This window comes from Prenolepis imparis, unplaced genomic scaffold (genome assembly GCF_030444845.1).
Source record: "Prenolepis imparis isolate NDT839.2.m4 unplaced genomic scaffold, iyPreImpa1.0 SCAF_153, whole genome shotgun sequence".
Taxonomy (NCBI): Eukaryota; Metazoa; Arthropoda; class Insecta; order Hymenoptera; family Formicidae; genus Prenolepis; species Prenolepis imparis.
In genome coordinates, this window is record NW_028141311.1 from 9,234 (window position 1) to 35,339 (window position 26,106).

The 26,106-nt window shown below is 32.7% G+C and overlaps 1 non-coding gene across 1 annotated transcript; it reads left to right on the plus strand.

The window, feature by feature from the left end:
- The first annotated feature begins 24,672 nt into the window (after nt 1–24,672).
- On the plus strand, nt 24,673–24,746 carry Trnas-gga (transfer RNA serine (anticodon GGA)). Its single transcript has one exon. It is a non-coding gene; the product is annotated as a tRNA-Ser (tRNA).
- Nucleotides 24,747–26,106: the final 1,360 nt, after the last annotated feature.

Genomic DNA, 26,106 nt, shown 5'->3' on the forward strand with positions numbered 1-26,106 from the left:
TATTTTAAGACGAGCCAAAAATTCATCGATTATACATTTTAATAGTACATTGATTACAGAATCTTTTGATACCATGCAGACATCAGCGTACAAATTTTTTAACTTGATATACATAAAATAAAGTTGCGTCGAATGGGGTCAGCGGTAAAAAAGTATCGATTTCTAATATTTTAAGACGAGAAAAAAATTCATCGATTATACATTTTAATAGTACATTGATTACAGAATCTTTTGATACCATGCAGACACCAGCGTACAAATTTTTTAACTTGATATACATAAAATAAAGTTGCGTCGAATGGGGTCAGCGGTAAAAAAGTATCGATTTCTAATATTTTAAGACGAGCCAAAAATTCATCGATTATACATTTTAATAGTACATTGATTACAGAATCTTTTGATACCATGCAGACACCAGCGTACAAATTTTTTAACTTGATATACATAAAATAAAGTTGCGTCGAATGGGGTCAGCGGTAAAAAAGTATCGATTTCTAATATTTTAAGACGAGCCAAAAATTCATCGATTATACATTTTAATAGTACATTGATTACACAATCATTTGGTACCAAACAGACACCAGCGTACAAATTATTTAACTTGATATACAGAAAATAAGGTTGCGTCGCATAAGGTCAGCGGTAAAAAAGTATCGATTTCTAATATTTTAAGACGAGCCAAAAATTCATCGATTATACATTTTAATAGTACATTGATTACAGAATCTGTTGATACCATGCAGACACCAGCGTACAAATTTCTTAACTTGATATACATAAAATAAAGTTGCGTCGAATGAGGTCAGCGGTAAAAAAGTATCGATATCAAATATTGAAAGACGAGCCAAAAATTCATTTATACATTTTAATAGTACATTGATTACAGAATCATTATACATTTTAATAGTACATTGATTACAGAATCTTTTGATACCATGCAGACACCAGCGTACAAATTTTTTAACTTGATATACATAAAATAAAGTTGCGTCGAATGGGGTCAGCGGTAAAAAAGTATCGATTTCTAATATTTTAAGACGAGAAAAAAATTCATCGATTATACATTTTAATAGTACATTGATTACAGAATCTTTCGATACCATGCAGACACCAGCGTACAAATTTTTTAACTTGATATACATAAAATAAAGTTGCGTCGAATGGGGTCAGCGGTAAAAAAGTATCGATTTCTAATATTTTAAGACGAGCCAAAAATTCATCGATTATACATTTTAATAGTACATTGATTACACAATCATTTGGTACCAAACAGACACCAGCATACAAATTATTTAACTTGATATACATAAAATAAGGTTGCGTCGCATAAGGTCAGCGGTAAAAAAGTATCGATTTCTAATATTTTAAGACGAGCCAAAAATTCATCGATTATACATTTTAATAGTACATTGATTACAGAATCTGTTGATACCATGCAGACACCAGCGTACAAATTTCTTAACTTGATATACATAAAATAAAGTTGCTTCGAATGAGGTCAGCGGTAAAAAAGTATCGATTTCAAATATTGAAAGACGAGCCAAAAATTCATCGATTATACATTTTAATAGTACATTGATTACAGAATCTTTTGATACCATGCAGACACCAGCGTACAAATTTTTTAACTTGATATACATAAAATAAGGTTGCGTCGCATGGGGTCAGCGGTAAAAAAGTATCGATTTCTAATATTTTAAGACGAGCCAAAAATTCATCGATTATACATTTTAATAGTACATTGATTACAGAACCATTTGGTACCAAACAGACACCAGCGTACAAATTTTTTAACTTGATATACATAAAATAAGGTTGCGTCGCATAGGGTCAGCGGTAAAAAAGTATGGAATTCTAATATTTTAAGACGAGCCAAAAATTCATCGATTATACATTTTAATAGTACATTGATTACAGAACCATTTGGTACCAAACAGACACCAGCGTACAAATTTTTTAACTTGATATACATAAAATAAGGTTGCGTCGCATGGGGTCAGCGGTAAAAAAGTATCGATTTCTAATATTTAAAGACGAGCCAAAAATTCATCCATTATACATTTTAATAGTACATTGATTACAGAATCTTTTGGTACCAAGCAGACAACAGCGTACAAACTTTTTCATTTGCTATACATAAATTAAGGATGCGTCGCATAGGGTCAGCGGTAAAAAAGTATCGATTTCTAATATTTTAAGACGAGCCAAAAATTCATCGATTATACATTTTAATAGTACATTGATTACAGAACCATTTGGTACCAAACAGACACCAGCGAACAAATTTTTTAACTTGATATACATAAAATAAGGTTGCGTCGCATAGGATTAGCGGTAAAAAGTATCGATTTCCAATATTTTAAGACGAGCCAAAAATTCATCGATTATACATTTTAATAGTACATTGATTACAGAATCTTTTGATACTATGCAGACACCAGCGTACAAATTTTTTAACTTGATATACATAAAATAAAGTTGCATCGAATGGGGTCAGCGGTAAAAAAGTATCGATTTCTAATATTTTAAGACGAGCCAAAAATTCATCCATTATACATTTTAATAGTACATTGATTACAGAATCTTTTGGTACCAAGCAGACAACAGCATACAAACTTTTTCATTTGCTATACATAAATTAAGGATGCGTCGCATAGGGTCAGCGGTAAAAAAGTATCGATTTCTAATATTTTAAGACGAGCCAAAAATTCATCGATTATACATTTTAATAGTACATTGATTACAGAACCATTTGGTACCAAACAGACACCAACGTACAAATTTTTTAACTTGATATACATAAAATAAGGTTGCGTCGCATAGGGTCAGCGGTAAAAAAGTATCGATTTCTAATATTTTAAGACGAGCCAAAAATTCATCGATTATACATTTTAATAGTACATTGATTACAGAATCTTTTGATACCATGCAGACACCAGCGTACAAATTTTTTAACTTGATATACACAAAATATAGTTGCGTCGAATGGGGTCAGCGGTAAAAAAGTATCGATTTCTAATATTTTAAGACGAGCCAAAAATTCATCGATTATACATTTTAATAGTACATTGATTACAGAATCATTTGATACCAAACAGACACCAGCGTACAAATTATTTAACTTGATATACATAAAATAAGGTTGCGTCGCATAGGGTCAGCGGTAAAAAAGTATCGATTTCTAATATTTTAAGACGAGCCAAAAATTCATCGATTATACATTTTAATAGTACATTGATTACAGAATCTTTTGATACCATGCAGACACCAGCGTACAAATTTTTTAACTTGATATACATAAAATAAAGTTGCGTCGAATGGGGTCAGCGGTAAAAAAGTATCGATTTCTAATATTTTAAGACGAGCCAAAAATTCATCGATTATACATTTTAATAGTACATTGATTACAGAACCATTTGGTACCAAACAGACACCAGCGTACAAATTTTTTAACTTGATATACATAAAATAAGGTTGCGTCGCATGGGGTCAGCGGTAAAAAAGTATCGATTTCTAATATTTAAAGACGAGCCAAAAATTCATCCATTATACATTTTAATAGTACATTGATTACAGAATCTTTTGGTACCAAGCAGACAACAGCGTACAAACTTTTTCATTTGCTATACATAAATTAAGGATGCGTCGCATAGGGTCAGCGGTAAAAAAGTATCGATTTCTAATATTTTAAGACGAGCCAAAAATTCATCGATTATACATTTTAATAGTACATTGATTACAGAACCATTTGGTACCAAACAGACACCAGCGTACAAATTTTTTAACTTGATATACATAAACTAAGGATGCGTCGCATAGGGTCAGCGGTAAAAAAGTATCGATTTCTAATATTTTAAGACGAGCCAAAAATTCATCGATTATACATTTTAATAGTACATTGATTACAGAATCTTTTGGTACCAAGCAGACAACAGCATACAAACTTTTTCATTTGCTATACATAAATTAAGGATGCGTCGCATAGGGTCAGCGGTAAAAAAGTATCGATTTCTAATATTTTAAGACGAGCCAAAAATTCATCGATTATACATTTTAATAGTACATTGATTACAGAACCATTTGGTACCAAACAGACACCAGCGTACAAATTTCTTAACTTGATATACATAAAATAAGGTTGCGTCGCATAGGGTCAGCGGTAAAAAAGTATCGATTTCTAATATTTTAAGACGAGCCAAAAATTCATCGATTATACATTTTAATAGAACATTGATTACAGAATCTTTTGATACCATGCAGACATCAGCGTACAAATTTTTTAACTTGATATACATAAAATAAAGTTGCGTCGAATGGGGTCAGCGGTAAAAAAGTATCGATTTCTAATATTTTAAGACGAGAAAAAAATTCATCGATTATACATTTTAATAGTACATTGATTACAGAATCTTTTGATAACATGCAGACACCAGCGTACAAATTTTTTAACTTGATATACATAAAATAAAGTTGCGTCGAATGGGGTCAGCGGTAAAAAAGTATCGATTTCTAATATTTTAAGACGAGCCAAAAATTCATCGATTATACATTTTAATAGTACATTGATTACACAATCATTTGGTACCAAACAGACACCAGCGTACAAATTATTTAACTTGATATACATAAAATAAGGTTGCGTCGCATAAGGTCAGCGGTAAAAAAGTATCGATTTCTAATATTTTAAGACGAGCCAAAAATTCATCGATTATACATTTTATAGTACATTGATTACAGAATCTGTTGATACCATGCAGACACCAGCGTACAAATTTCTTAACTTGATATACATAAAATAAAGTTGCTTCGAATGAGGTCAGCGGTAAAAAAGTATCGATTTCAAATATTGAAAGACGAGCCAAAAATTCATCGATTATACATTTTAATAGTACATTGATTACAGAACCATTTGGTACCAAACAGACACCAGCGTACAAATTTTTTAACTTGATATACATAAAATAAGGTTGCGTCGCATGGGGTCAGCGGTAAAAAAGTATGGATTTCTAATATTTTAAGACGAGCCAAAAATTCATCGATTATACATTTTAATAGTACATTGATTACAGAACCATTTGGTACCAAACAGACACCAGCGTACAAATTTTTTAACTTGATATACATAAAATAAGGTTGCGTCGCATGGGGTCAGCGGTAAAAAAGTATCGATTTCTAATATTTTAAGACGAGCCAAAAATTCATCGATTATACATTTTAATAGTACATTGATTACAGAATCTTTTGGTACCAAGCAGACAACAGCGTACAAACTTTTTCATTTGCTATACATAAATTAAGGATGCGTCGCATAGGGTCAGCGGTAAAAAAGTATCGATTTCTAATATTTTAAGACGAGCCAAAAATTCATCGATTATACATTTTAATAGTACATTGATTACAGAACCATTTGGTACCAAACAGACACCAGCGTACAAATTTTTTAACTTGATATACATAAAATAAGGTTGCGTCGCATAGGGTCAGCGGTAAAAAAGTATCGATTTCTAATATTTTAAGACGAGCCAAAAATTCATCGATTATACATTTTAATAGTACATTGATTACAGAATCTTTTGATACCATGCAGACACCAGCGTACAAATTTTTTAACTTGATATACATAAAATAAAGTTGCGTCGAATGGGGTCAGCGGTAAAAAAGTATCGATTTCTAATATTTTAAGACGAGAAAAAAATTCATCGATTATACATTTTAATAGTACATTGATTACAGAATCTTTTGATACCATGCAGACACCAGCGTACAAATTTTTTAACTTGATATACATAAAATAAAGTTGCGTCGAATGGGGTCAGCGGTAAAAAAGTATCGATTTCTAATATTTTAAGACGAGCCAAAAATTCATCGATTATACATTTTAATAGTACATTGATTACACAATCATTTGGTACCAAACAGACACCAGCGTACAAATTATTTAACTTGATATACATAAAATAAGGTTGCGTCGCATAAGGTCAGCGGTAAAAAAGTATCGATTTCTAATATTTTAAGACGAGCCAAAAATTCATCGATTATACATTTTAATAGTACATTGATTACAGAATCTTTTGGTACCAAGCAGACAACAGCGTACAAACTTTTTCATTTGCTATACATAAATTAAGGATGCGTCGCATAGGGTCAGCGGTAAAAAAGTATCGATTTCTAATATTTTAAGACGAGCCAAAAATTCATCGATTATACATTTTAATAGTACATTGATTACAGAACCATTTGGTACCAAACAGACACCAGCGTACAAATTTTTTAACTTGATATACATAAAATAAGGTTGCGTCGCATGGGGTCAGCGGTAAAAAAGTATCGATTTCTAATATTTTAAGACGAGAAAAAAATTCATCGATTATACATTTTAATAGTACATTGATTACAGAATCTTTTGATACCATGCAGACACCAGCGTACAAATTTTTTAACTTGATATACATAAAATAAAGTTGCGTCGAATGGGGTCAGCGGTAAAAAAGTATCGATTTCTAATATTTTAAGACGAGCCAAAAATTCATCGATTATACATTTTAATAGTACATTGATTACACAATCATTTGGTACCAAACAGACACCAGCGTACAAATTATTTAACTTGATATACATAAAATAAGGTTGCGTCGCATAAGGTCAGCGGTAAAAAAGTATCGATTTCTAATATTTTAAGACGAGAAAAAAATTCATCGATTATACATTTTAATAGTACATTGATTACAGAATCTTTTGATACCATGCAGACACCAGCGTACAAATTTTTTAACTTGATATACATAAAATAAAGTTGCGTCGAATGGGGTCAGCGGTAAAAAAGTATCGATTTCTAATATTTTAAGACGAGCCAAAAATTCATCGATTATACATTTTAATAGTACATTGATTACACAATCATTTGGTACCAAATAGACACCAGCGTACAAATTATTTAACTTGATATACATAAAATAAGGTTGCGTCGCATAAGGTCAGCGGTAAAAAAGTATCGATTTCTAATATTTTAAGACGAGCCAAAAATTCATCGATTATACATTTTAATAGTACATTGATTACAGAATCTTTTGGTACCAAGCAGACAACAGCGTACAAACTTTTTCATTTGCTATACATAAATTAAGGATGCGTCGCATAGGGTCAGCGGTAAAAAAGTATCGATTTCTAATATTTTAAGACGAGCCAAAAATTCATCGATTATACATTTTAATAGTACATTGATTACAGAACCATTTGGTACCAAACAGACACCAGCGTACAAACTTTTTCATTTGCTATACATAAATTAAGGATGCGTCGCATAGGGTCAGCGGTAAAAAAGTATCGATTTCTAATATTTTAAGACGAGCCAAAAATTCATCGATTATACATTTTAATAGTACATTGATTACAGAATCTTTTGATACTATGCAGACACCAGCGTACAAATTTTTTAACTTGATATACATAAAATAAAGTTGCATCGAATGGGGTCAGCGCTAAAAAAGTATCGATTTCTAATATTTTAAGACGAGCCAAAAATTCATCCATTATACATTTTAATAGTACATTGATTACAGAATCTTTTGGTACCAAGCAGACAACAGCATACAAACTTTTTCATTTGCTATACATAAATTAAGGATGCGTCGCATAGGGTCAGCGGTAAAAAAGTATCGATTTCTAATATTTTAAGACGAGCCAAAAATTCATCGATTATACATTTTAATAGTACATTGATTACAGAACCATTTGGTACCAAACAGACACCAGTGTACAAATTTTTTAACTTGATATACATAAAATAAGGTTGCGTCGCATAGGGTCAGCGGTAAAAAAGTATCGATTTCTAATATTTTAAGACGAGCCAAAAATTCATCGATTATACATTTTAATAGTACATTGATTACAGAATCTTTTGATACCATGCAGACACCAGCGTACAAATTTTTTAACTTGATATACATAAAATATAGTTGCGTCGAATGGGGTCAGCGGTAAAAAAGTATCGATTTCTAATATTTTAAGACGAGCCAAAAATTCATCGATTATACATTTTAATAGTACATTGATTACAGAATCATTTGATACCAAACAGACACCAGCGTACAAATTATTTAACTTGATATACATAAAATAAGGTTGCGTCGCATAGGGTCAGCGGTAAAAAAGTATCGATTTCTAATATTTTAAGACGAGCCAAAAATTCATCGATTATACATTTTAATAGTACATTGATTACAGAATCTTTTGATACCATGCAGACACCAGCGTACAAATTTTTTAACTTGATATACATAAAATAAAGTTGCATCGAATGGGGTCAGCGGTAAAAAAGTATCGATTTCTAATATTTTAAGACGAGCCAAAAATTCATCCATTATACATTTTAATAGTACATTGATTACAGAATCTTTTGGTACCAAGCAGACAACAGCATACAAACTTTTTCATTTGCTATACATAAATTAAGGATGCGTCGCATAGGGTCAGCGGTAAAAAAGTATCGATTTCTAATATTTTAAGACGAGCCAAAAATTCATCGATTATACATTTTAATAGTACATTGATTACAGAACCATTTGGTACCAAACAGACACCAGCGTACAAATTTTTTAACTTGATATACATAAAATAAGGTTGCGTCGCATAGGGTCAGCGGTAAAAAAGTATCGATTTCTAATATTTTAAGACGAGCCAAAAATTCATCGATTATACATTTTAATAGTACATTGATTACAGAATCTTTTGATACCATGCAGACACCAGCGTACAAATTTTTTAACTTGATATACATAAAATATAGTTGCGTCGAATGGGGTCAGCGGTAAAAAAGTATCGATTTCTAATATTTTAAGACGAGCCAAAAATTCATCGATTATACATTTTAATAGTACATTGATTACAGAATCATTTGATACCAAACAGACACCAGCGTACAAATTATTTAACTTGATATACATAAAATAAGGTTGCGTCGCATAGGGTCAGCGGTAAAAAAGTATCGATTTCTAATATTTTAAGACGAGCCAAAAATTCATCGATTATACATTTTAATAGTACATTGATTACAGAATCTTTTGATACCATGCAGACACCAGCGTACAAATTTTTTAACTTGATATACATAAAATAAAGTTGCGTCGAATGGGGTCAGCGGTAAAAAAGTATCGATTTCTAATATTTTAAGACGAGCCAAAAATTCATCGATTATACATTTTAATAGTACATTGATTACACAATCATTTGGTACCAAACAGACACCAGCGTACAATTTATTTAACTTGATATACATAAAATAAGGTTGCGTCGCATAAGGTCAGCGGTAAAAAAGTATCGATTTCTAATATTTTAAGACGAGCCAAAAATTCATCGATTATACATTTTAATAGTACATTGATTACAGAATCTGTTGATACCATGCAGACACCAGCGTACAAATTTCTTAACTTGATATACATAAAATAAAGTTGCTTCGAATGAGGTCAGCGGTAAAAAAGTATCGATTTCTAATATTTTAAGACGAGCCAAAAATTCATCGATTATACATTTTAATAGTACATTGATTACACAATCATTTGGTACCAAACAGACACCAGCGTACAAATTATTTAACTTGATATACATAAAATAAGGTTGCGTCGCATAAGGTCAGCGGTAAAAAAGTATCGATTTCTAATATTTTAAGACGAGCCAAAAATTCATCGATTATACATTTTAATAGTACATTGATTACAGAATCTGTTGATACCATGCAGACACCAGCGTACAAATTTCTTAACTTGATATACATAAAATAAAGTTGCTTCGAATGAGGTCAGCGGTAAAAAAGTATCGATTTCAAATATTGAAAGACGAGCCAAAAATTCATCGATTATACATTTTAATAGTACATTGATTACAGAATCTTTTGATACCATGCAGACACCAGCGTACAAATTTTTTAACTTGATATACATAAAATAAGGATGCGTCGCATAGGGTCAGCGGTAAAAAAGTATCGATTTCTAATATTTTAAGACGAGCCAAAAATTCATCGATTATACATTTTAATAGTACATTGATTACAGAATCTTTTGGTACCAAGCAGACAACAGCATACAAACTTTTTCATTTGCTATACATAAATTAAGGATGCGTCGCATAGGGTCAGCGGTAAAAAAGTATCGATTTCTAATATTTTAAGACGAGCCAAAAATTCATCGATTATACATTTTAATAGTACATTGATTACAGAACCATTTGGTACCAAACAGACACCAGCGTACAAATTTTTTAACGTGATATACATAAAATAAGGTTGCGTCGCATAGGGTCAGCGGTAAAAAAGTATCGATTTCTAATATTTTAAGACGAGCCAAAAATTCATCGATTATACATTTTAATAGTACATTGATTACAGAATCTTTTGATACCATGCAGACACCAGCGTACAAATTTTTTAACTTGATATACATAAAATATAGTTGCGTCGAATGGGGTCAGCGGTAAAAAAGTATCGATTTCTAATATTTTAAGACGAGCCAAAAATTCATCGATTATACATTTTAATAGTACATTGATTACAGAATCATTTGATACCAAACAGACACCAGCGTACAAATTATTTAACTTGATATACATAAAATAAGGTTGCGTCGCATAGGGTCAGCGGTAAAAAAGTATCGATTTCTAATATTTTAAGACGAGCCAAAAATTCATCGATTATACATTTTAATAGTACATTGATTACAGAATCTTTTGATACCATGCAGACACCAGCGTACAAATTTTTTAACTTGATATACATAAAATAAAGTTGCGTCGAATGGGGTCAGCGGTAAAAAAGTATCGATTTCTAATATTTTAAGACGAGCCAAAAATTCATCGATTATACATTTTAATAGTACATTGATTACACAATCATTTGGTACCAAACAGACACCAGCGTACAAATTATTTAACTTGATATACATAAAATAAGGTTGCGTCGCATAAGGTCAGCGGTAAAAAAGTATCGATTTCTAATATTTTAAGACGAGCCAAAAATTCATCGATTATACATTTTAATAGTACATTGATTACAGAATCTGTTGATACCATGCAGACACCAGCGTACAAATTTCTTAACTTGATATACATAAAATAAAGTTGCTTCGAATGAGGTCAGCGGTAAAAAAGTATCGATTTCAAATATTGAAAGACGAGCCAAAAATTCATCGATTATACATTTTAATAGTACATTGATTACAGAATCTTTTGATACCATGCAGACACCAGCGTACAAATTTTTTAACTTGATATACATAAAATAAGGATGCGTCGCATAGGGTCAGCGGTAAAAAAGTATGGATTTCTAATATTTTAAGACGAGCCAAAAATTCATCGATTATACATTTTAATAGTACATTGATTACAGAACCATTTGGTACCAAACAGACACCAGCGTACAAATTTTTTAACTTGATATACATAAAATAAGGATGCGTCGCATAGGGTCAGCGTTAAAAAAGTATCGATTTCTAATATTTTAAGACGAGCCAAAAATTCATCGATTATACATTTTAATAGTACATTGATTACAGAATCTTTTGGTACCAAGCAGACAACAGCATACAAACTTTTTCATTTGCTATACATAAATTAAGGATGCGTCGCATAGGGTCAGCGGTAAAAAAGTATTGATTTCTAATATTTTAAGACGAGCCAAAAATTCATCGATTATACATTTTAATAGTACATTGATTACAGAACCATTTGGTACCAAACAGACACCAGCGTACAAATTTTTTAACTTGATATACATAAAATAAGGTTGCGTCGCATAGGGTCAGCGGTAAAAAAGTATCGATTTCTAATATTTTAAGACGAGCCAAAAATTCATCGATTATACATTTTAATAGTACATTGATTACAGAATCTTTTGATACCATGCAGACACCAGCGTACAAATTTTTTAACTTGATATACATAAAATAAAGTTGCGTCGAATGGGGTCAGCGGTAAAAAAGTATCGATTTCTAATATTTTAAGACGAGAAAAAAATTCATCGATTATACATTTTAATAGTACATTGATTACAGAATCTTTTGATACCATGCAGACACCAGCGTACAAATTTTTTAACTTGATATACATAAAATAAAGTTGCGTCGAATGGGGTCAGCGGTAAAAAAGTATCGATTTCTAATATTTTAAGACGAGCCAAAAATTCATCGATTATACATTTTAATAGTACATTGATTACACAATCATTTGGTACCAAACAGACACCAGCGTACAAATTATTTAACTTGATATACATAAAATAAGGTTGCGTCGCATAAGGTCAGCGGTAAAAAAGTATCGATTTCTAATATTTTAAGACGAGCCAAAAATTCATCGATTATACATTTTAATAGTACATTGATTACAGAATCTGTTGATATCATGCAGACACCAGCGTACAAATTTCTTAACTTGATATACATAAAATAAAGTTGCTTCGAATGAGGTCAGCGGTAAAAAAGTATCGATTTCAAATATTGAAAGACGAGCCAAAAATTCATCGATTATACATTTTAATAGTACATTGATTACAGAATCTTTTGATACCATGCAGACACCAGCGTACAAATTTTTTAACTTGATATACATAAAATAAGGTTGCGTCGCATAGGGTCAGCGGTAAAAAAGTATCGATTTCTAATATTTTAAGACGAGCCAAAAATTCATCGATTATACATTTTAATAGTACATTGATTACAGAACCATTTGGTACCAAACAGACACCAGCGTACAAATTTTTTAACTTGATATACATAAAATAAGGTTGCGTCGCATAGGGTCAGCGGTAAAAAAGTATCGATTTCTAATATTTTAAGACGAGCCAAAAATTCATCGATTATACATTTTAATAGTACATTGATTACAGAATCTTTTGATACCATGCAGACACCAGCGTACAAATTTTTTAACTTGATATACATAAAATATAGTTGCGTCGAATGGGGTCAGCGGTAAAAAAGTATCGATTTCTAATATTTTAAGACGAGCCAAAAATTCATCGATTATACATTTTAATAGTACATTGATTACAGAATCATTTGATACCAAACAGACACCAGCGTACAAATTATTTAACTTGATATACATAAAATAAGGTTGCGTCGCATAGGGTCAGCGGTAAAAAAGTATCGATTTCTAATATTTTAAGACGAGCCAAAAATTCATCGATTATACATTTTAATAGTACATTGATTACAGAATCTTTTGATACCATGCAGACACCAGCGTACAAATTTTTTAACTTGATATACATAAAATAAAGTTGCGTCGAATGGGGTCAGCGGTAAAAAAGTATCGATTTCTAATATTTTAAGACGAGCCAAAAATTCATCGATTATACATTTTAATAGTACATTGATTACACAATCATTTGGTACCAAACAGACACCAGCGTACAAATTATTTAACTTGATATACATAAAATAAGGTTGCGTCGCATAAGGTCAGCGGTAAAAAAGTATCGATTTCTAATATTTTAAGACGAGCCAAAAATTCATCGATTATACATTTTAATAGTACATTGATTACAGAATCTGTTGATACCATGCAGACACCAGCGTACAAATTTCTTAACTTGATATACATAAAATAAAGTTGCTTCGAATGAGGTCAGCGGTAAAAAAGTATCGATTTCAAATATTGAAAGACGAGCCAAAAATTCATCGATTATACATTTTAATAGTACATTGATTACAGAATCTTTTGATACCATGCAGACACCAGCGTACAAATTTTTTAACTTGATATACATAAAATAAGGATGCGTCGCATAGGGTCAGCGGTAAAAAAGTATCGATTTCTAATATTTTAAGACGAGCCAAAAATTCATCGATTATACATTTTAATAGTACATTGATTACAGAATCTTTTGGTACCAAGCAGACAACAGCATACAAACTTTTTCATTTGCTATACATAAATTAAGGATGCGTCGCATAGGGTCAGCGGTAAAAAAGTATCGATTTCTAATATTTTAAGACGAGCCAAAAATTCATCGATTATACATTTTAATAGTACATTGATTACAGAACCATTTGGTACCAAACAGACACCAGCGTACAAATTTTTTAACTTGATATACATAAAATAAGGTTGCGTCGCATAGGGTCAGCGGTAAAAAAGTATCGATTTCTAATATTTTAAGACGAGCCAAAAATTCATCGATTATACATTTTAATAGTACATTGATTACAGAATCTTTTGATACCATGCAGACAACAGCGTACAAACTTTTTCATTTGCTATACATAAATTAAGGATGCGTCGCATAGGGACAGCGGTAAAAAAGTATCGATTTCTAATATTTTAAGACGAGCCAAAAATTCATCGATTATACATTTTAATAGTACATTGATTACAGAACCATTTGGTACCAAACAGACACCAGCGTACAAATTTTTTAACTTGATATACATAAAATAAGGTTGCGTCGCATAGGGTCAGCGGTAAAAAAGTATCGATTTCTAATATTTTAAGACGAGCCAAAAATTCATCGATTATACATTTTAATAGTACATTGATTACAGAATCTTTTGATACCATGCAGACACCAGCGTACAAATTTTTTAACTTGATATACATAAAATATAGTTGCGTCGAATGGAGTCAGCGGTAAAAAAGTATCGATTTCTAATATTTTAAGACGAGCCAAAAATTCATCGATTATACATTTTAATAGTACATTGATTACAGAATCATTTGGTACCAAACAGACACCAGCGTACAAATTATTTAACTTGATATACATAAAATAAGGTTGCGTCGCATAAGGTCAGCGGTAAAAAAGTATCGATTTCTAATATTTTAAGACGAGCCAAAAATTCATCGATTATACATTTTAATAGTACATTGATTACAGAATCTTTTGATACCATGCAGACACCAGCGTACAAATTTTTTAACTTGATATACATAAAATAAAGTTGCGTCGAATGGGGTCAGCGGTAAAAAAGTATCGATTTCTAATATTTTAAGATGAGCCAAAAATTCATCGATTATACATTTTAATAGTACATTGATTACACAATCATTTGGTACCAAACAGACACCAGCGTACAAATTATTTAACTTGATATACAGAAAATAAGGTTGCGTCGCATAAGGTCAGCGGTAAAAAAGTATCGATTTCTAATATTTTAAGACGAGCCAAAAATTCATCGATTATACATTTTAATAGTACATTGATTACAGAATCATTTGGTACAGACACCAGCGTACAAATTTTTTAACTTGATATACATAAAATAAGGTTGCGTCGCATAGGGTCAGCGGTAAAAAAGTATCGATTTCTAATATTTTAAGACGAGCCAAAAATTCATCGATTATACATTTTAATAGTACATTGATTACAGAATCTTTTGATACCATGCAGACACCAGCGTACAAATTTTTTAACTTGATATACATAAAATAAGGTTGCGTCGCATAGGGTCAGCGGTAAAAAAGTATCGATTTCTAATATTTTAAGACGAGCCAAAAATTCATCGATTATACATTTTAATAGTACATTGATTACAGAATTATTTGGTACCAAACAGACACCAGCGTACAAATTTTTTAACTTGATATACATAAAATAAGGTTGCGTCGCATAGGGTCAGCGGTAAAAAATTATGGATTTCTAATATTTTAAGACGAGCCAAAATTTCATCGATTATACATTTTAATAGTACATTGATTACAGAACCATTTGGTACCAAACAGACACCAGCGTACAAATTTTTTAACTTGATATACATAAAATAAAGTTGCGTCGAATGGGGTCAGCGGTAAAAAAGTATCGATTTCTAATATTTTAAGACGAGCCAAAAATTCATCGATTATACATTTTAATAGTACATTGATTACAGAATCATTTGGTACCAAACAGACACCAGCGTACAAATTTTTTAACTTGATATACATAAAATAAGGTTGCGTCGCTTAGGGTCAGCGGTAAAAAAGTATGGATTTCTAATATTTTAAGACGAGCCAAAAATTCATCGATTATACATTTTAATAGTACATTGATTACAGAACCATTTGGTACCAAACAGACACCAGCGTACAAATTTTTTAACTTGATATACATAAAATAAGGTTGCGTCGCATAGGGTCAGCGGTAAAAAAGTATGGATTTCTAATATTTTAAGACGAGCCAAAAATTCATCGATTATACATTTTAATAGTACATTGATTACAGAACCATTTGGTACCAAACAGACACCAGCGTACAAATTTTTTAACTTGATATACATAAAATAAGGTTGCGTGGGGTCAGCGGTAAAAAAGTATCGATTTCTAATATTTAAAGACGAGCCAAAAGTTCATCCATTATACATTTTAATAGTACATTGATTACAGAATCTTTTGGTACCAAGCAGACAACAGCGTACAAACTTTTTCATTTGCTATACATAAATTAAGGATGCGTCGCATAGGGTCAGCGGTAAAAAGTATCGATTTCTAATATTTTAAGACGAGCCAAAAATTCATCGATTATACATTTTAATAGTACATTTTAATAATGAATCATAAATAAATATATTTTTTGTATCGTAATAACTACACACCCAATGTCCATCTGATGGACCTGATGAACTATGTAATATTTGTATATGCTTTTTATCAATTGGCATAGGCTGAATAGTATCAGGAAGTTGTAATCGTCATGTTTCGACACGTCTATAATCTGAACAATTTTGCAATAAATTGTCAAAATATTCCATATGTATATCGGTTAACCATTCACCTCGAATGATTATATCTTTATCCTTAGGTGATAGAATTCTATGCTTTTTTGTCTTTACAGACATTATTTATATATATTCGATAAAAATATAATAATTACAAAGATACCATTTTTTTGTAAATATGTAATAATTTATCGGCGCACAGCAGCCACTTTTTGTAGGCGCACAGCAGCCTTGTATGGGCGCACAGAAGAAATGAAGGGGGAACCTCTTCAAGGAAGTAGCGGCAGTCAAGAGCCGCAGGCCCTCAGAGGCTCAAAAGAAGGAGATCCGAACGACGAGACTCGGACCATATACACCGAGTTGATCACCAGCGGGGAGGAGAGTGACGTCGAGGTCCCCGAGATCCCTGAAAAGAGGGATCGTGGAAGACCGGAAACACTTCTTCCGGAGGACTCCGAAAAAAGAAGGAAAAGGAGAAGAAGATGCAGGCAGTGGCGGTAGCGAGAAAGGAGAGAGACATACTCGAACCTTTAGAGAAGCCGGACACGACTAAGTCGTATAAAGAGTTCCTCGAAGAAATTCGAGACAAGGAGGCAGAATATAGGCATAGGCCTACATCAGACCTGGAAGCGTTAGCGGCCGAACAGGCCACAACGCTATACAAGATAGCCGTGAAGAGTGGTCAAATAAAGGGCACTCTAACAAAAGGGACGAAAGACGCAGCCACGAGTATATGCGCGGCAGCAACCGCTCTGGCCATCAGGGCCCAAAACCCGATAGATACACCAATCGACCAGCAATTGGACGAGGGCCCAGATGGACAAAATAAGGCACGAGAACAGGAACTTCTTCTAAACAAGATTCTTCTAAACAAGTTCAAGAACACAGAGAAGAAGAAGAAGGTTCCTGCAACGGGAGATGGAGAGGACTTCTGGGATAGAAATTCCGGGACTTCGCAACCATCCCTAGACGAAGAAATCCTGGAACAAACACAGGAAATATCTCTATCGCAGAGGCCGAGGAGGGAGATAAGAAGGACGAGGAGAGAACAGGAGGGATGCGAGGAAGCCCCACTTCCCCGTCGGAAGACGGCGGGCCTCCAGGCATCGGGAGGAACCCGGAATCTCACTTCCACAATTAAGTGGGGAGACCTCGAGCCCCTCAAGGAGGGAGGAAGAAGAAGAGGATGTAATGATGGAGGAGGACAGCGAACCCATGGCCACGTGGAACCCCTCACCGATGAATGTCTTGTCGCAAACAGCCGACAAGTCAATGGGCGGGGAAATGGAGCATCAGGAGCGCTTCATGGCCATGCTGGAAGGCGTGATGGAACGCCTACTCGACAAGAGACTAGGCGTCCCAACTAACAACCATGACGCATGGAAGAAGGACAAACTGAGAGGCATTGACACTTCTCAGATAATTAGACCGGCCCCTCTGACGAAGACCAGGGGAAGGGACAAAGGAAAGGATAAGGAGGAAAAGAAGGGGAAACCAACGACTGCGACCACGCTCAATCCCCCTGCCAATCCGGGGAAGAGCAGGGTCGCAAAACCCCCAACGAGGAAGAACGAGAAGGAAACTGCAGCAAGGCAACAACCAAAGGCCATGAAGGAAGGACAGAAACCACAAAACGCCAGGCTGCAACAACAACAGCAGCAACAACAACAACAGCAGCAACAACAACAAACGGTAAAAGCGGCACAACAGAAAGGAAAGGAAGACAAAAATACATGGGCTACAGTAGTTAGTCGCAAAACAGCCCAAAAGGCAAAAAAAGCGACACAAACTACTGCCCAAGGACAGACAACGATGGAGGAGAAGAGGAAGGGACAACCGACCAAACCCAAAATCGAGACAAAGGCCAGGAGGGAACCAAAAACGGCGGCAGTAACCGTTACGTGCCCTCCTGGCAAGTATGAGGAGACTATGCGAGAGGCAAGAACAAGAATAAGCCTTGGTTCCCTCGGCATCACAGAGGGAGTCAAAATAAGGAGAGCAATAACCGGGGCCCTCATATTTGAGGTCCCCGGCAAGAATGGTAATGCGCTGGCTGATAAGCTGGCACTAAACCTTAGAAAGGTGTTCGCGGGAAAGGACAGCGTCAGGGTGGATAGACCCACCAAAATGGCGGAGATCCGGCTAAGAGGACTCGAGGAATCGATCACTCCCCCGGAAATAGCCACATCGATATCACTAGCCGGGGGATGTGAAAAGGAAGAGGTCAAGGTTGGGGACATACGAATGTCCCCAAATGGCATGGGAACGGCATGAGCCAGATGCCTCCTAACCGCGGCGAACAAAATTGCGACTGCGGAAAGAATAAGGATAGGGTGGGCGATAGTTGGGGTACAGCTGCTTGAAAACAGTCCCCTCCAGTGCTATAAATGCCTGGAGGGAGGCCACGTCAGGCAGCGGTGCCCCAACAAAGAAGACCGCAGCGGGCAGTGCTTTAGGTGCGGCAAGGGACATGAAGCGAGGTCCTGTCGGGAGAAAGTAGAATGTCCAATATGTAAGGACAAAAATCTCCCAGCAGGACACCGCTCTGGAGGAAAATCATGCCCGTCAGTGAGAAAGGGCACAAGAGGGCTGGCTCTTACTACATTAAGTAGAAGCCAGCCCATTACACAAGAAGGGCGAGAGGAGGAGAGGAGACCCACAACTTCTTCTTCTTCCACTAGGGCTCCGACGCCCCTCCCGAACACCGAAAGGAGGAAAGCGAAGGAGGAGGAAAACACCCCTCAAGCAATGAGAGGCGGAAAGAGGAGGAGGCTAAGAGAAAATTTGGAGGAAAAGGACTCCGCTTCTGAAATGGAAGCGCAGGGCGGACAGGACACCGGCTCCGAGGAAGATGACCTGTAGAGTAATACACCTATGTGAACTTGGCACCCGACTTTAAGAAAATGGATTTTTTTAAAAAGCATTCGATTACGCTTCGTTTGTACCCGTTTGTACCGTCTTTGATTTCGTTTGTATCCCAAAGGGATGCAAGTTATTAAGGGTTGAAAAATCGCCAGCATCTCACTTTAAGATAACGTAATTTTTTGATGCAGTTCGATTCAGCATCGTTTGTACCCGTTTGTACCGCCTCTCGTTTCGTTTGTACCCTCACGGGGGTGGAAATACCAAATTTTTTAAATAGGTATAAGAGCTAACTTTTTTATTTTGAGAGATATTTTAATTCTGTAAACGGGTGCTGTTTCGTAATCGTTTCTACCCATTTGTACCGCTTTTCGTTTCGTTTGTACCCCTATGGGGGTGAAAGTACCGCATTTTTAAAATAGGGGTAAGAGCTAACTTTGTTATTTTCAAAGATATTCGAAATCTGAAAGCGGGTACTGGTTCGTAATAGTTTGTACCCGTTTGTACCGCTTTTCGTTTCGTTTGTATCCCTACGGGAGTGAAAGTACCGCATTTTTAAAATTGGGGTAAGAGCTAACTTTTATTTTTAAAAATATTCGAAATCTGAAAGCGCGTGCTGGTTCGTAATCGTTTGTACCCGTTTGTACCGCTTTTCGTTTCGTTTGTACCCCCAGTACTGGGGTGAAAGTACCGGATTCTATATGTAGGGGTAAGAGCTAACTTTTTTATTTTTAAAGATATTTGAATTGTGAAGCGGATGTTGCCTTCTAATCGTTTGTATATTTAATTGCGGAATCTTTTATATAAAATCTACGGTATAGATGTAAAAAAAATAAGTTGCAGGTTTGATATAAAATTAAACTAAAATTAAACTGAAATAAAATTCTCAATCTGAACTCAAACTAAAATTGAACTAAAAAATTAAACTGAAATAAAATTCTCAAACTAAAATTAAACTAAATTTAAACTTAAATTAAAATTCTCAAACTAAACTCAAACTAAAATTAAACTTTAATTAAACTCAAAATAAAATTGAACATAAAATGAATATTCTTTGATTGAAAATTTATGTCTCATTGATTAATCATTATTTATTTCAGCGTAACTAAATAACAAAAACTAAAATGTAAATGCTTTGGTATAGTAAAATAAAAACGTGTGTGTGTGTGTGTGTGTGTGTGTGTAAATTGTGAAGTATAAATATATATAAATATATTAAAATGTAAATAATATGTTAAAACTTTACATATATTTTTTATTTTTTTTATCTTTTTTTATTTTTTTGAGGTTTTTTAATTTTTTTACTTTTAAACTTTAAAATTATTTTTGTTTTATAGATATTAAACTTAAAATGAATAATTAAGATGTGGCACATATGTATAATAATAGTGTGTTTTATATTTTAATATATATTAATAAAGATAATTTCTTTTTTGTAACATCATTCTTTGTGATGCCAGTAGCGGCTTTTTATCTCTACAGAGATCATTATGAACTTCCCATTTTCCTGTCAGCCTGCGTATGTTTGCAATATAATGCCCTACACTTTCTGCATCTGATGTGCCTTGATACTCTATAACGGAAAGCAATTTATACATGCAATCATGAAATAGGAGATCTACGGGTACGTGACTCAATGTGAATGTTCCTTCCCAATCTGATATATTTAAATTTCTTGCTAGATGTGTCGATTGTAAACACTCTATATTAATAAAAAGCAGTTGATCACAAATAACTGAACATTCTACGTTTTCTCCGTCACAACGAATACATCTTTTGTTCTCGTAAATATATTTTTCATTTATCGAATGTTGTAAGGCGCGCATATTTTCTTTATAAAACGGCTTGACATTAATATCTATAATATTAAAGTTGTTATTTTGTGCGTGTTGGCAATTCTGACAAGTTACATTTATGCTTAAGGAGAATTCGTCCTTTAATAAAGTTTTGCAACTAAATTACAGATATTATAGCAGCAATTCATAGTTCCATGTACAGGAGTGATAAACTTATTTAATATTAGTGCTCCTTCTTTATATATTTTTATGGAAGATCCATATGTCGATAATTTTTTAATAAACTGGAACATGTCACTTTGAGCTTCTTCTACATAACAATGGAAGTTTGTCCAATCATAATAACCGACTAGTAACGTCTGAGCAATTGCATCAAAAGGGCATGTATTAATAAGCATAGTAGAATTTTTTCCAAGAACTACCGGTGCTAAAGTGTTACCATTTTTTAATAAGGGTACTGAGGTTGTGAATTTTGGTTTTAGATGAATATTTTCAACGTCCGGGCACACAGTTAAATATTTTCCACGCTTCTTTGGACTATTATTTTTACCTCTCCAATTTTCCATTTTATTAAGATAGGTAAAACTTAAGTTAGCGCTAGTATCTTCTATATTACTGTCTGAGTCAATAGGATTAATATCAATTTCGTCAGATTTGTCGTGACATTTTAATTGTATGCGCATCAGATACTGAAGAGGAAATTACCGATGAACAAATTAGATGCCTTACTGCACAACGAAGATTAATCCAATTAATAAAAAACGATAAAATGTATGATACTAATTATGATACTAATTATGATACAGACTTTACAAATGAAGATTTGATAGATGATTTAGATGATAAATGCGGTATGAAAATAACAAGTTTTTTGCAATCTATACAAATTGAAAGTAAACCAAGTGATACTGGCGAAAAACCGAATCCATACTGGTGTCCTCAAGTTGGCAGCAATTTATTAAAAATTATTAGACACTTTCCTTTATGGACAGCAATAATGTCGGCCAGCATAGCATCTTCCGCTTGCAGCGAAGAATATTTTAGGGAATTAAAACAACTTGTTTTTAAAGATGCTAAGTGTACGCGTATCGACAAATTTCTTGTTACACACATTAAATCGCTTGCAGGCGCGGTAAAAATTTTACAAGCTAGTAATTTGCATGCCGCACAAAATAACTCGGATAATTCCGATGATAATATTAATCTAAATAAATCTAATGTTCAATCTTTCTGTATTACTAACAATACTACTATTGAGATAAAAGTCCGGTGAGAATTCTGGTTGGTTGGAGTGAGGCGGAAATATGGGCAGAAACCACAAAATCAAAACGGGCGATGTTTCACACAACAATATAATTCTAATTTATTATAATAATGTACGGCGGCACTGAATACCAGCCTTCTGCCAATCAAGAAACGTTAGAATATACAAAATGGAAAATAAAATGTCTTTGGTCTTTATGACGAGAAAAATGTATGGAGAAGTCCGAAGGATATCGCGACACGTGGCCGCCTGAGGAGAGCGGTAATGGCCGCACTGATTGTTATGTCGCACTTGATCTGTTCGTTGAGATTCACTTGTCGTAGTCCGTTGTCATTATGAGAGATCCTATAATCGTTCCTTGTCGACTATGTTTATGTGATTATTTTTTTTGTAAATGGAATTGTAAAGAAGATTTTAATGAGATCCTAAAAGATTTGTATGGTTATCAACCAAACGATTAATTTATTTAGACAGGTTATTCTTTTTATTGATAATTTGTATATACAAAATAACACGACTTCACCATTAGAATTGAATAAAGGAATATAAGTGAATCTTCAGATATCAGTTTAGAAACTTAGTAAAAATAAAAAAGTGCCTGAAATTTTCGTTAATATGTGTGTTATATGTACATACACATATATGTAAGCACGACATATGAATGATTTATATATGACTTTATCTGTATAGTATGTACAAGTAGAGAGAGAGAGAGAGAGAGAGAGAGAGAGAGAGAAATTATTTAATTATATTATTAGTAATTATTTAAATATATTAATAATTATTTAAAATTCTTATTATTAGTTATTGATTTAATAATTAAAAACATGTATAATAATATATAATAAATGTTTTTACTTGTTACTTGCATAATCCCGATTACTTCAATATGATCCCCTTTTTTAATATCATATTTAAAATAATCATCCTCTATAAAATTCATAATGTGTATTTCTAATTTATACACACCATCTGTTATTGCACCGCATCCAATAATTTTATTTAATTTATCTATCGTTATTTAAAAATTTGTTTTTACATATCCTTTTAAGACTGTAAAGTATACAATTAATTAGAAAAAAATAGAATAAAATTAAATTTTATTATTTATAATATAATTATAATAAAGTTTTAAAAAAATTTTTATATTTCTTAGCTGACGTTGTCAAGATCAGGGCAAGATCATTGTAAATTTTTTAAAAGAAACCATATTTTTTAAAAATATATACAATAAATTAATTTTTTTCTGCAATATTTGTATAAAAAAATTATAATGGTAGAATGAAAAAATAAACAGTTTACAAGATATTTTATACTATAATTTGAAATAATATTACATAAATTATGAAATATCTCATAAAATAATTATTTACCGATGATCTTACTTTAATATCTTTATACACAAAATAATGAAAGAAATTAATTAATATAAAGAAAACACGTTGTTTTTGTTTTAAAAAAGTATGTAATTTGCAATTAATAGCTATATAGATTTAAAAAAAACAGCAATATATAACAGCTATATATTTTGTAGAAAAACAATTAATAATATATAAAAGATAAGATAAAAAATTAACTTATTCCAAATTGTATAGTATAATAGGTAAAAATAATAAAAAAATTATTAAAAATATAATGAAAGAATACTTACTAATACGATTTGTAGTATTTAATACATCACAAAATTCGACTGATTCAGGTAGTGTATCTAAAGAACTAATTGGATCAAATATTCCCATATTTGATACGATTGTATTAGACTTTACTAATAATTCATATGGCACGTTGCCATTATTAAATTGTGCCATTTTTGGCGGGCGCACTTGCACACCGTCCAAATGAATAATCTGTAATATTATTATTATTAAATAATAAATAAATAAATGTGATCTGATGTTCTAGATGTCGGCAACTAGAGCCAAGCGCGAAAATTAATTTCTAATTTTTCGGAACAGTATCTCTTGGTTTGAGATCACTGAGTTCCATTTGATTGAATTATCAATCAAATTACAAAAACAATTTACAAAAACATCTAATTTAGAAGGCAAATGAAAAATATAGAATCGAAAGGGTCTGAATAGCTTAGTGGTAAGAGCAGTCGCCCGGAAAGCGAAAGACGCGGGTTCAATTCCCGCTTCAGCGACTTTTCGGACCTATATTTTTCTCGCCTATTTTTCCATTGGAAGTACGAGGTTGATTGATAATTAATCAAATGGAACTCAGTGATCTCAAACCAAGAGATACTGTTCCGAAAAATTAGAAATTAATTTTCGCGCTTGGCTCTAGTTGCCGACATCTAGAACATCAGATCACATTTATTTATTTATTATTTATTAATATTGAGAGCCGATTAAATAAAAAATATAAATTATTATTATTATTATTATTATATTATTATTATACTAGCGTTTCGGACCGCGCTTCGCGCGGTCCTCAAAGCTTTTATAATTCGGACCGCGCTTCGCGCGGTTCTGATAAAGCCTTTATAAAACCTGATTTAACACAAAAGATTAATTGTTCTGTCTGCATTACCGCGAACTACTTGCATATTTTTTGACCGATTTTCACGAAATTTATATCAAATGTTGCAAATTTTTCGAAGATGACTACTATTATTTTTTTTTCACTCCCTGATATTGTATTTTGCGTCTTGTTTTGCATAAACTTAAATATTTATAATTAAAATTTTGTTTGCTTATATTAATTTTTTTTGTTATTATAATTTCCACACAATTTAATATGTTTTAAATCTGAAACATTAGTTTAGTAAATATATATTCATACAAATTTTTTTTTTTATTATTTAATTATTATACCAATTTTTTTTCCTTACTCAAATATTTTTTGATTACGTCTAATGTACCCACCGCTAACCCGCTATTATTAGGTCTCATACAATTTCATAATTCTTCAATTTACAAAATTTCTCTGTATATTACATTTTTTGTAAAACATTTTTCACTTCCTTCAATTAGATGTCCTTGATTGCAAAATTCATCAATCTTAATTTTTACACTTTCCCTTGTTGCTCTAGAAAATGCCACATAAAGTTGACCATGAGCAAATACATGATGTGGCAAATAAATCCCAATTTTTTCTAAACTCTGTCCTTGTGATTTATTTATTGTCATAGCAAATGATACTCGAATAGGAAACTGTCTTCGTTTAAATTTAAATGGCAATTCCAAATCACTTGTAATTAAATCTATCCTTGGAATGATGACAATCTGTCCTCGAGCAGGACCAGTTAGAACCTCCGCATAAATTAGATTATTTTTCAAATTAGTTAAAATAAATCTTGTTCCATTACAAAGTCCTTTCTTAGTATTTAAATTTCTTAATAGGATTATTATAGCACTGACTTTTATTTTAAGTCGATGAACTGGCATTCCAGAAGGTGTCAGAGAGTTCAAAAACTCTGTTGGAAAATTTAATTGCTCCTGTGGATCATCACTTACAATAAAGTCAATTGAGAGATATTCCTTTTCCTCTCCTTCCATTTGAC